The 13446-nt window shown below is 43.5% G+C and overlaps 1 protein-coding gene across 6 annotated transcripts in view; it reads right to left on the reverse strand.

Moving 5' to 3' along the window:
• Window positions 1-13446, reverse strand: part of LOC126255010 (carnitine O-palmitoyltransferase 1, liver isoform) — a 270808-nt gene that overhangs the window by 159301 nt on the left and 98061 nt on the right. Inside the window, exon 1 of one of the 6 annotated variants that reach the window (XM_049955358.1) lies at window positions 1059-1168. The exons of the other annotated variants lie outside the window; for them this stretch is intronic. The gene's annotated coding sequence lies outside the window, so the exon portion shown is untranslated. Of the gene's footprint in view, window positions 1-1058; window positions 1169-13446 lie in introns of those variants that run through there. 6 annotated transcript variants of the gene reach the window in all.

A 13446-nucleotide genomic window follows, 5' to 3' on the forward strand; every position in this document is an offset into this window, starting at 1 on the left:
TTCCGGCACAGCACTACGTATAAAATAACAGAAAAATTTACGCTATGTCTCCCATGAAACATGTTCAGTTTTCTACAAATGAATGTTATAAATTCATCCCGAAACACCCTGCTACTGTGTTGCTATGACGAAAATACCGAAATTATATCGAATGGATCAATATATATGGATATATATGGATATGCGTCCCATATAAGTGGATGCATTTAGTGTTTCATGAATGGTTACATTTCGAAACTAGATTATCGCCAGCGGAGGAGTATTTTGTTCTTCAAAAAGATACGAGACTTGGTGCTCCCTAATATTTGCTGCGAGACTTTTTTTAAATAGCTTAACACGGATTGGCGTTAAATGAGAAGGTGAAGGAACCGGCACTGTATAGCTTTTTATCTCCACTGTCATGTAAACACGACACGACGGAATGAGGTCTGCCCTTCTTATACAGGACCATTTGTTTTCCTTACGCAGATATTAACACAAATTGGCATCTTTACGCCTTCCTGTTAAATATTAGTATATTTCGAATTCTGTTTAGATAAAGCACATCGTTCCATTAAATGATTCCAGGGTTGGTGCAATGCTTCTGCAGATACACACATCATCCCTCGTCGAACCATTTCAAAAATATGAGATGTGTACACACTGTGTGAGTCACCCTGTATGCTCACTTTCACAATCTTCCTCCAATGTAGTTCCAACGTAAGGTACGCAGCTTGCCACAGTTTCGTTTCGGAAGTGAATTGCTATAAATGTATTCAGGGTAAATTAGCATAGTTATATCATATTGAAACATCACCAGTATTCACGAAATTCCTACGCCCATGAAAACCGACACACTTGTTAAATGATTCCTGGGCTAAATTAGCACAGCAAAATCACACTGAAACCATAACCGGTATCTTCGTAGCGTAAGGTAGTGAGACCAGAAAAACTGCAATAATGAATGGTACGTATTACGACGACAGACGATACAATTTATCGGATCTTCGTCTTGGCTGCCTACGTCCAGGGGCGCGTTTCCCGCTGCTTTGCACATGCCTGGTGGCTGGACTACTCACTTTGTAGATGAACAGGTGGCTGTCGGGCTGCGCTCCTGTCCCTACACGCAGACCGCTGGCGGCCCGCACAACGCACGCACTCGCAGAGCCAGACACTCACGCACTGAAGCCGCGCGGAGTACCGCCACTCGCGTGCCTCTGCCCCCTCCACCACGGTGCCGGCCGCCCCCTCCCCTCAACAGGCGGCTTTCTAGCCACAGCCGCCACGTGCGGCGTGCAGCTTTCCGTCCTGGAAAGCTGGCGCGAGCTGCCTCAGAAGCACTTCACCTTGTGGCGCAAAACTTCACTGCAGCAGATAATTTTTCAGCTGGTCGCGCACGAAGAACAGTCCCCTAAATACATAAGGATCCATTTCTTGGTAACTAAGAAAACTTAACTGGATGCACTATGCTTTTAAGTGTTCCTCTCCTTCCCTTCGAAGAATCTTGTTGCCCTCTTCTCTCTGATCCAGACGATGAGGGACCCACGTAATGCTATTACCCAACATGATTATACCGCGGGTAGTGAAGAAAACACTGTTGCCAAACGTCATTCACTATTATGGCCATTAATTTGTTTAAACACGAATAGTCAACCTCGTTTTAGCACGCCATCCAAGGTTAATTACAATCTACATTTGGCACTGTTAATAGAGTAGGAATAATCTACAGGGTGAGCATAGTTAACTGCGCATATTGACAACACTATACCGAAACAGCCATGTGACGTTGGTATGAATCTGTTATTTATATTTCGCACTAAGCCGAAACTTTTGAGGAACAGTAACAGTGCTAGATTGTTGTTGTTGTCGTGGCAACTCGTAATTCCTCAGAGGAAAAGCTGCTTTTCATAGTTAAAGGGCGATTTGTGGGTCGATTAATATCGAGACACACTGAAATAAAGGCATAAAAATGTAGGGTTAATTTATGTGGCTACATGTCCACGTATTTACAAAACAGCTGCTAGAGAAATTAGGTAGTGCAGGAGTATGTTGTCAGTCAAGCTGTTGAAAGCATACGTACATATTTCAATCAGTCGTTTCTTTCGTAGCAATCAGTTTTCCGAAACATAGCGCTTATTTCTTTAAAGTTCCCATGTCGCAATGAATACAAGCGATTCATATTTTAGTTTTTCAAAGGATGAACGAAGATTAAAACGATTCAGTCAGACAGTAAAAACGGAATAATTTCGCCCTTTAAGATCCTTCGATGTGTTGTACATAACGCTAATTTGCTGTATGTCCTAAAAAAATGGTTCAAATGGCTCTGAGCACTATGGGACTCAACTGCTGAGGTCATTAGTCCCCTAGAACTTAGAACTAGTTAAACCTAACTAACCTAAGGACATCACAAACATCCATGCCCGAGGCAGGATTCGAACCGGCGACCGTAGCGGTCTTGCGGTTCCAGACTGCAGCGCCTTTAACCGCACGGCCACTTCGGCCGACTGTATGTCCTATCTCCATAATATGGGACACTTTCATTTTAGCGTAGGAGAAGGCCATTTCGCAATGCCACTGCAGCATAATTTATTAATACAAAGACTAGACAATACGATAAGTCCAGTAAAAACCTAAGAAGTTGTGCTGGTTATATCTTCTTTCCCTGCTAAAACATAGGGACATCTCATCTGTGACATTTATCGGGAATAAGAGAAATGCCATTGAGTTGATCTCTTCGAAGTCTTAAGCAGAGTTCATTCCATATATGATTTGTAAATTCTTAAGGTATCTAAGATCTGTAGTACTTTTTAACGAGATTTGTCTGCAATACCGACGTAATTATATTCAAAATCTACAGGGCTTTTACCGCTAAACCTTAAGTAGTGCAATAGTCGCGTGCCATTTGGTGGCAGTTATGATGGCGATGAAATCTGGATGCTCACTCCATAGATAATGTTACTCTACGGTCCTGCTCTACTGGTCTGAGCTCTGCTGCTACAAATAGCTGCGCTCAGACAAGCACTTATTCGACCACTGGACAGAAAGATACACGCCGCTTCCTGTATCCACTTAGCCACCAATCTCTCAAGTCTGAGCACAATGATGAGAAAGACAAGAATCCACGGCTACATTAGTGTAAACGTGTTCCACCCCCCCATTCACTCCATGCCACACAAAATGTTTGTAACGCCTAACTTACTCTTTGTAATCCCGAGCTCGATTCCCGATTTCTCTTGTTCAAAGCAGCTCCTGCAGATTGTTCACACTTCATCCATTCAGTCAGTCTTCACTGTGTTTACAGAATGATTCACTTTTACTTTATCGATGAGCTGTCCTATGGGTGACGACCCTCTTCTGTTAAGCTAGATTGAACTACCTGGTTGGTTGCAAGAAAGGGGGGGGGGGGGAAGTTAACGGACAAAACGGCGAGATCATCAGTCTCTCTCGGTCTAGAGATGGGTCATCGGGAGTTAGTGACGTCAGCCAGAATTTTGATCGAATTATGAAAGTATGTCGGGGTGATAAAATAGAGGCATTGAAAGCCATATTGATGTCGGAGTTGAGAAATAAGAGATCATATTATACGGATCGGGACGGTATGCAATGCAGGATAGGGAGCAGACGAGAGCTCCCCCAGGACTCCTTTGTGGCGAGAGAAAGCTCACCTGTATCTGACTCTCCGCCAAACTGACTACGGAGTAAGGCAGTTATGGTGCAAACAAGGCCTTATGGCAAGGATATTCGCAATAGTAAAAGCAAGAAGTTTAAAAACGTAATCAACATCAATTAAACTGAAAATAACAAAAACAGATGAGAGAAATAATCTGATCACTGGGTGGATGAGGACCCCAAGGTTCTGCATGTAACGGGCGACGTCCCTCCCACAGCTGTTCTCCTATCCGTTATAGTCAAACTGTTACCGATGGGAATAACATCCACTGCCTCGGAGGAAGAATAAAAATCCGTTCAACTGTTCTTTCATAGATAGCAGCAAAGATGAAGATTCTTAAGGTTTTTTTTTTTTTTTTTTTTTCAATGGAGTGCTATCCCTAAAACGTAAAATACGATGCGCAAGGAAAACAGGGCCAACCGCTTCTAAAAGCCATTAAAACTGTGAAAGAGGGATGACCAAGGCAGCTGGTAGAGGACATAGAGTAGAGGATTCTCCAGACCCAGCATGCGGCGGGAAACGCCCCAATCCCACCTACTCTAACAGCGTCCAAATGTAGTTTAAAAGTTTATATCTGAGAATGAAACTCACTTTCTCGGTGGGAAAAAAATCTTCAACAGTCTGTACGTCGTCCGCCAGTGTTACAGGGTGAGAATACGGACGATCATGCTCAGCATGGAGAAGCAAAGGAGCATTCCCCAATTTGTGAGCTGCTTACTGTCTGTGAGGCTCCGCAATGACAACATGGGAGTGACTCAGTACATAGCAAGAAACTATGGATTAACCTGGTATGACCTATGCGGAGGCGATATGTAACGGTGGTTTCCTTCCGGGAGGAACGGAAGGGGAACGCCATACGACAGTAGCCTCCTTCATAGTGCGAAGTTTATTTGAGGGTGCTGTAGCCCACCAGATGAAGTTTCATCTCCGAGTAAGGAGAGATCTTACTTCCCCGCAAAGGAGGGTATAATGTAAAATTAGTTCGAAGATCTGATCACTTTCATATCTTCCGCTTCACTATACGGTACCTAATAGCAAAGCTGCACAACGCCATGCATCGAGAACGTTTTCCAGATCGCTTAAGTCCTTCACATACAATTTTCGTTCGATTAGAACAATGGCTGCGAGGAACTGGTACGTTTGGAACTAGAAGGCTTGACAGTGGTGATCCACCGACGCACACCTGGGTTTGTGGACCGTATGTACAAAGCATGCGTCAAAGGCACACCTTGTGCAACAAACAGCAGCACCGGTACAGCCCACAAGACAGAGTTCATTGTCTCCATTGTGAGAGTACAACGAAGCGGGAGATTTGAAAGTGATTAGATCTACAAACTTATTTTACATGCAAACGGTCCATTTCTGGACATGGGTTACTTAAGACAACTTTATCTACTAACTCTCTCTACAAACCCTAGAAACTTGTAATACGAATTGTGAAACACGCTGTATTATACGGCGTGATGACGGGTAAAGGAGAAGGAGATATGTTCAACGTGGCACTCAACGTTTCGAGATGTAGCTGAATAGCAAGGAAACACCGACACTGTCGGAAAGTGAGTCTCAGGTTTTTCAGAAAGAACTGAAGCATGGTATACATACCACTTGAAGGAGTAGAAGCGGAACAGTTGTTAAACGTTGACGACCCACACTTGGGATGATGAGGCACACGATGAGTAGACGTAGCGCTCCCAGCATTCCTTCTTACTGAGTCAGCGAGTCACAGCAAGGAGTCGCTTAAAAGTACGTGAGCAGGACGGTCTGTGGAGGAGGTCGCTTTGGACATTGCAGAGCCCTTCGACGATCCTGAATAGCTACTGCAATGTCTTTGGTTCACCATGGCACCGGTCGACTGAGGACACGGGCTATAGAATGGGGAGTTCCAGCGGTGCGGGTGATCGCGGGGAGACGTCTCCGACAATCTCGTCGATGCTATGTGAGAGAGAGGGGGCTATGGTGACAGCTGAGATCTACAACCGCCAGCTGGCTCTTCAAAGAGGTCAACGTGGTAACTGGGCTGTCGGACGGTGATAAGGAAGTGGCAGGATCGTCGGAAAGTGGTCACGATCACAAAGATCGTCGTAGCGAAGCCACGAAATTGAGGAAAGAGATCGTAAGGTCAAAAGCTGAACAGGTGCCATGGGTGGCATTGAAGTGGATAGGAGTACGGTCATTGGTACAGTCATTGAGGAGAGACTGATCAAGACAGGAAAAAAGCAGAAAGCCCCTACCAGACGCCGTGGTACTTCTCCACAGGAATTAGTGTGCAATGAAATTCCCAAAGGTGGAGGGAGACCTGGTGAGTTAAGATGATCACCTCAAGGTATGTAGTGTCTTACCTGGGGGTAAATAAACGTTACAATTTTTGATCGCTGCGGTCGCCCTTACACGCAATACTATTGCCTCCAATGTAGTACTGTTGGGAATCCACTCACTGATGACATCTGTAGGGCCCAAAGCACAGATCCCTCCTGAGGCTCTCTCGGAACCAGTATGGTTCCGACAGAATACACGTTAATCCTGTAGACCTGGAGTATGGTCGTCAGCGAAATGTGTTTCTTGTACAGCAACACAGATCGTTGAACAGTAGGATATTAGACGTAGTTCTAGCATGTGACGGTAATATCAAATGTAATTACACTGAATAATCACATTAAGAGTGTCCTGATTATGCGTGAAGGAGACAGGAAAACAGTTTAAGCTGTCTGTTAGTAGTGGGGATGGAACATCAACGAACATTTTTCGGGGTCCGACAGCAAGGGGGGATCTGGCGCCTACACCGGCATCGGAGTAGCTTCCACGCGAGATTTTTATTTTTCACTGCTTTTGGCAGTCGAGTATCTTGTGAGGACTTATCAGCTGTGGGTGTAGCTGCGGAACAGGAGTGGACAGCTCTGTGACCCACAATCAATGACTTCGTCAGCCAGTGGTTGGTGTCGCGTCGTAGTCAGTAGTCAGTGAACGCCAGAAGAGGATGTTGTTTTTCGGCCAAGGCCGGAAAGCCGAGATTCCCGCAGATGGAGCTGCAGTATCCACGAGAGGACGGGGCTTATCGCCTCCACAGATTGATTTATTTGCTGACGAGCTTGCCACAGTAGTGGCGAAAGTCAATATCGTGGATATAAGATATAAATAAATTTATTTTTTTTCGAGCTTCGAAACTGAGAGGCGATCAGATACCTGCAGTTGCTGTGTATTGCATTCCTTTATTAGGGTATCCTTTTCGGTGATCGAAGAGTGTGGTCTTTCGCGCAAATGTCATAAACAGGTGGTAGCACACAGTCAGTTTTCGTGAGGTGGCCGGCCACAATCTCCATAAATCGTGCTGTATGGCGGGTGGGAAATACGGGTTCACACCACAGCCGGAAACCATGAAACTGACCTCCTCTGGAAGTGAATCTTCCTCAAAAGCGACGATAAATACTCTTGTCAACCTGGTTGCCTGGCAGGCGTCTAAGTACACATCGCACGAAGTAGATTTTTCACTTCTCCAAGTGTTGGCGTAGTTCATTTCTCTGCAGTGTTCAGTCCCAATAAAACCTAAACTATGCACCATGTTCTGATGGAGTATTATGGTAACAGGTACATCAAGTTGTAACAAGAGAATGTTGTTGTTGTTGTGGTCTTCAGTTCTGAGACTGGTTTCATGCAGCTCTCCATGCTACTCTATCCTGTGCAAGTTTCTTCATCTCCCAGTACCTACTCCAACCTACATCCTTCTGAATCTGCTTAGTGTATTCATCTCTTGGTCTCCCTCTACGATCCTCCACGCTGCCCTCCAATGCTAAATTTGTGATCCCTTGATGCCTCAAAAAATGTCCTACCAACCGATCCCTTCTTCTAGTCAAGTTGTGCCACAAACTTCTCTTCTCCCCAATCCTATTCAATACCTCCTCATTAGTTACGTGATCTACCCACCCTATCTTCAGCATTCTTCTGTAGCACCACATTTCGAAAGCTTCTATTCTCTTCTTGTCCAAACTGGTTATCGTCCATGTTTCACTTCCATACATGGCTACACTCCATACAAATACTTTCAGAAACGACTTCCTGACACTTAAATCTATACTCGATGTTAACACATTTTTCTTCTTCAGAAATGCTTTCCTTGCCACTGCTAGTCTACATTTTATATCCTCTCTACTTCCACCATCGTCAGTTATTTTCCTGCCCAAATAGCAAAACTCCTTTACTACTTTAAGTGTCTCATTTCCTAATCTAATACCCTCAGCATCACCAGATTTAATTTGACTGAATTCCATTATCCTTGTTTTGCTTTTGTTGATGTTCATCTCATATCCTCCTTTCAAGACACTGTCCATTCCGTTCAACTGCTCTTCCAAGTCCTTTGCTGTCTCTGTCAGAATTACAATGTCATCGGCGAACCTCAAAGTTTTTACTTCTTCTCCATGAATTTTAATACCTACTCCGAATTTTTCTTTTGTTTCCTTTACTGCTTGCTCAATATACAGATTGAATAACATCGGGTAGAGGCTACAACCCTGTCTCACTCCTTTCCCAACCACTGCTTCCCTTTCATGCCCCTCGACTCATATAACTGCCATCTGGTTTCTGTACAAATTGTAAATAGCCTTTCGCTCCCTGTATTTTACCCCTGCCACCTTCAGAATTTGAAAGAGAGTATTCCAGTTAACGTTGTCAAAGCTTTCTCTAAGTCTACAAATGCTAGAAACATAGGTTTGCCTTTTCTTAATCTTTCTTCTAAGGTAAGTCGTAAGGTTAGTATTGCCTCACGTGTTCCAACCTTTCTACGGAATCCAAACTGATCTTCCCCGAGGTCCGCGTCTACCAGTTTTTCCATTCGTCTGTAAAGAATTCGTGTTATTTTGCAGCTGTGACTTATTAAACTGACAGTTCGGTAATTTTCACATCTGTCAACACCTGCTTTCTTTGGGATTGGAATTATTATATTCTTCTTGAAGTCTGTGGGTATTTCGCCTGTCTCATACATCTTGCTCACCAGATGGTAGAGTTTTGTCATGACTGGTTCTCCCAAGGCCATCAGTACTTCTAATGGAATGTTGTCTACTCCCGGGGACTTGTTTCGACTCAGGTCTTTCAGTGCTCTGTCAAACTCTTCACGCAGTATCTTATTTCCCATTTCATCTTCATCTACATCCTGTAAGTCGCTTGGTTTTGCTTTCCTCCCACGGTATAGCCAAGGTGGCCTGTCTGACGAGACTACCATAGATTGTGGCTATCGGCAGATAACTTTGGTCTTTTCGTGACACCAAATATTGGCCATGATACCTTAAGGGCTATTATCACTTTTTCATCTTCGCTACTGTAAAACACATCTTTTCGACTGAGAAAATGTTCATAGCTCCTGAAGTATGCACTTTAGAGTCTACATTCACTATATAATGTTTTTTTGTTTTTGTTTTGGTGCAATCTACCTCATTCCAAAATATGTAAATCAAAGAGCTTTCAGTAGAAGAAATTTTTTTCGCAATATCTAAGATGAACAATTGCTCATCGCTCTTAAGGTACGCACTTCAGTGCCTATGTTTACTAGACGTTTTTGTTTCGAATGATCGTTCCTGTGATATCACTGAATATTCACCATTCCTCATGCAACACCCTGTATAATAAAATACCGTAGTAATAAAGTCAGGATCCATTATATGTATATAAAAAAATACTTTTCACTTACAGAGTTATACCAGTCGTAAATATCTGGCATTCATTTTGTGCTACAAAACACAAGGTGGTTCTCCAGCTCTTCTATCAAGATATAACGTACCCCACAAAGAATCAAACTTCCTAACATATCCTTTTGGCTTGTCTTGAAGTAAACATCATTTCTGAGCAGGCCCTTATCTCTGGTTTGAAGCACATTTGTTCTCTCTATGAATTTACATAAAACAGAAACATTTTCTTTTGTGAATGATAACGTTGACATGAGTTGAGGCCGTCCTCGGGTTATACAGAACTAAAGCTATCGTTACCTGCAAGAAATGGAGACGCTTCCTTGGAGAACTGATCCTCGGTCAAACGTCATGAAAATTTTATCATATTCACTTGACATCTTTTATCCCTTGAAGATCTATGACAAGTTAAAATTGTGCGCTGGACCGGGACTTTAACTAGGATTTACGCCTTTCGCGATCAGTGCGCCAGTGTTTCTGTTATCCAAGCACGTCTCAAGGACAACCTTAAAACTTCTTGTTCTTGAGTTCCTCTACATAATCTTACTTTCATTCTTACTTTGAGACAGCGCTTGATTCTCAATTCACCACCACATACAGTTACAGTAAAACTGCTAAGAGAAGCTACAGTCTTTAGATACGGCTCATGTTTTTACAGGTCTAAATATAGTCAGAAGAATGTTTTGACAGCATCTGCAGACTCAATCTGGATTTTTTTTTCAGAATCGTCAGTATTTCTCAATCATATCCTTTGACACAAGGTAATTAAATCTTTACACTCATCTTAGAAGAATATACTGGAGCTACGTTTCAAAACTTCGGAAGCATGCATGTTCTTTTTGGGGGGATAGAGATTTAAGATACTTCTCTACGTTAATTCCACTTTCTTCTCTATTTAAAACTTGTATATCAATCCAATGTAACAGAGTGAGAGTGGACTCTCGAATCGCACTATATGATGACCAAATTTATGTCAACTAAGGTGTATGAGGACTGCATGGCAGACTGTACGAGTGTCAGCAGTTCTATACCATCTACTTCTTGTTCTGCATGTGAAATCGCAGAATGGAGATACTCATTTTTGTTATAAACGACAATAGCGTTTTATGGTAATAGGTACAAATGTCTCCGAATTTAAATTCATGTTATGTATATAGGCAGTTCATCCATTCCGGAAATAGAGGATCTCGACGAATTTTGAGTGTTGTAGACATTGATACGGGCAAGATATCGGTCCCCACGGATTCCAAGACTTTCGAGAATGTTTTAATTTAACGTTTGAAGTCGTATTACAAATGACAAAATATTTTTTCCTTGTGATATAATTATAAATTAACAATTTCTTGCTTTTTTCCTTTACTTGTACTGCGAAACATTTCTTCTTGCCAAATTTCATGATTCTACGTCACGGGGAAGTGGCCTATACGCTTAATGCGTGAGATGCAAGTATCAAAAGACGTGACAAATTGCTATAGCTTTTGATTACACTGACTTAGAAGCTTACGTATATTATACCGCTAAGGCACCATGATCTTAGTATGTGACAAACTTCGACTTGTTACGTCTAACCGTTCCTGAGAAAAAGGGTTTTGAACAGTCGGAGGGACAGAGACAGACAAACAAACAGACGGATACCAAAGTGATCCTGTATGGGTTCCGTTTTTACCGATTAAGGTATGGAACCCTACAAATTGCACGTTCACTGCTAATCATACACCGATGAGCCAAAACACTATGACATTCTGCTTGTTTGTCCGTCTTTGGAACAAAATACGTCACTGATTCTCCGTATCATAGATCCGACAGTTTGTTGATGACTAGGTTTGTGGAGGTATGTAGCACCAGACGTAAATAACGGGCCGCTGATTTGCTTACATAGTGCTGGCGCCCGATAGCAGCCCAGATGGGTTTCATAGCATTCACATTAGGCGAATTTGGTGGCCGAGGCATCAACATGAGTTCACTATAATGCTCCTCCAACCACTGTATCGCGGTTCTGGCTCCGAGACAGGGGAAGTTACACTGCTAGAAGATGAAATCGTCGTCGAGAAAGACATCAAGCATTAAGGGATGCAGATGGTTCGCAGCTGTCAGCGTGTCTTCGATTATTATCACAAGTCCCATGCAACCACAGGAAAATGTCCCCCATAGCATAATACTGCTCCCACCAGCCAGCGTCCGGGGCGTGCTGTACGTTTCGAGCCTCCGTTCACCTCGACGATGCGTTTTGTGGAGACGACTAGCGATTAGTGTAGCAAAAATGGGATTCACCCAAAGAGCTGACACGTTTCCATTGATCGACGGTCGAATCCCGATGGTTCCGTGCCCAATGCTATCGTAGTTGACGGTGTCGTTGGATTAATGTGTGTACACGCAGGGGTGGTCTGCAGCGGAGCACCATGCTCAACAACTTACAACGAACGGTGTGCTCCGAAATACTTGTGCATGCACCAGCATTGAGCTCTTTCGGCAGAGATGCCACGACGTACCATCCATCCTACTTTACAGGGAAGCCAAGCCTCCGAACCCCATGATCTGTGAAGAGTCGTGGACTTCCAACCATTCAGCGCCTAGTGGTAGTTTCACTGCCCTTCTTACCTCTTATCCTAGATGCTCACGACAATAGCACGTGAACATTCGATAAGCTTCGCCGTTTTCGAGATATTCGTTCACAGCCTCTGCGTAATAATAATCTGCCCTTCGCGAAAGTCATCATCATCATCGTTTTCCCGTTTTCTAACTCCAGTTTCCCTAGCTCGCCATTTCCTTCTGTCTTCATACATCTTCTGATCGAGGACAACTTCCCATTTGTGTCCTTTCTCCTCCACATGTGATCTTACAGTCTCTATCCAGCATCTGCTTGGTCTTCCCCGTGGGTTTCTTCCTAAGAGGTTCAGGTTGAAACACTTTGTAGCAGGTCTTTCGCATTCGTTCTCATTATGTGCCCATACCACTGAAGCCTGCATTTCCTTATCAAACTGGTAACTGCAACCTCGATACCAGCTACTTTTTTCTATTCACCTCATTCCGAATTTTGTCGTTTCTAGTTCTCTCATTTTGTTGCCTGAATTCTGCTAAGACCTTTGTTTACACGTTTCTGGACCACATGTAAGTATTGGCACGAAATAGTTGTGTCCCCCCATGAACCATGGACCTTGCCGTTGGTGGGGAGGCTTGCGTGCCTCAGCGATACAGATAGCCGTACCGTGGGTGCAACCACAACAGATGGGTAGCTGTTGAGAGGCCAGACAAACATGTGGTTCCTGAAGAGGGGCAGCAGCCTTTTCAGTAGTTGCAGGGGCAACAGTCTGGATGATTGACTGATCTGGCCTTCTAACATTAACCAAAACGGCCTTGCTGTGCTGGTACTACGAACGGCTGAAAGCAAGGGGAAACTACGGCCGTAATTTTTCCCCAGGGCATGCAGCTTTACTGTATGGTTAAATGATGATGGCGTACTCTTGGGTAAAACATTCCGGAGGTAAAATAGTACCCCATTCGGATCTCCGGGCGGGGACTACTCAAGAGGACGTCGTTATCAGGAGAAAGAAAACTGGTGTTCTACGGATCGGAGCGTGGAATGTCAGATCCCTTAATCGGGCAGGTAGGTAAGAAAATTTAAAAAGGGAAATGGATAGGTTAAAGTTAGATATAGTGGGAATTAGTGAAGTTCGGTGGCAGGAGGAACAAGACTTTTGGTCAGGTGATTACAGGGTTATAAACACAAAATCAAATAGGGGTAATGCAGGAGTAGGTTTAATAATGAATAGGAAAACAGGAATGCGGGTAAGCTACTACAAACAGCATAGTGAACGCATTATTGTGGCCAAGATAGATACGAAACCCACGCCTACCACAGTAGTACAAGTTTATATGCCTACTAGCTCTGCAGATGACGAAGAAATTGAAGAAATGTATGATGAAATAAAAGAAATTATTCAGATAGTGAAGGGAGACGAAAATTTAACAGTCATGGGTGACTGGAATTCGTCAGTAGGAAAAGGGAGAGAAGGAAACGTAGTAGGTGAATATGGATTGGGGGTAAGAAACGAAAGAGGAAGCCGCCTGGTAGAATTTTGCACAGAGCACAACTTAATCATAGCTAACACTTGGTTCAAGAATCATAAA

Source organism: Schistocerca nitens, chromosome 1 (genome assembly GCF_023898315.1).
Source record: "Schistocerca nitens isolate TAMUIC-IGC-003100 chromosome 1, iqSchNite1.1, whole genome shotgun sequence".
NCBI classification, from domain to species: domain Eukaryota; kingdom Metazoa; phylum Arthropoda; class Insecta; order Orthoptera; family Acrididae; genus Schistocerca; species Schistocerca nitens.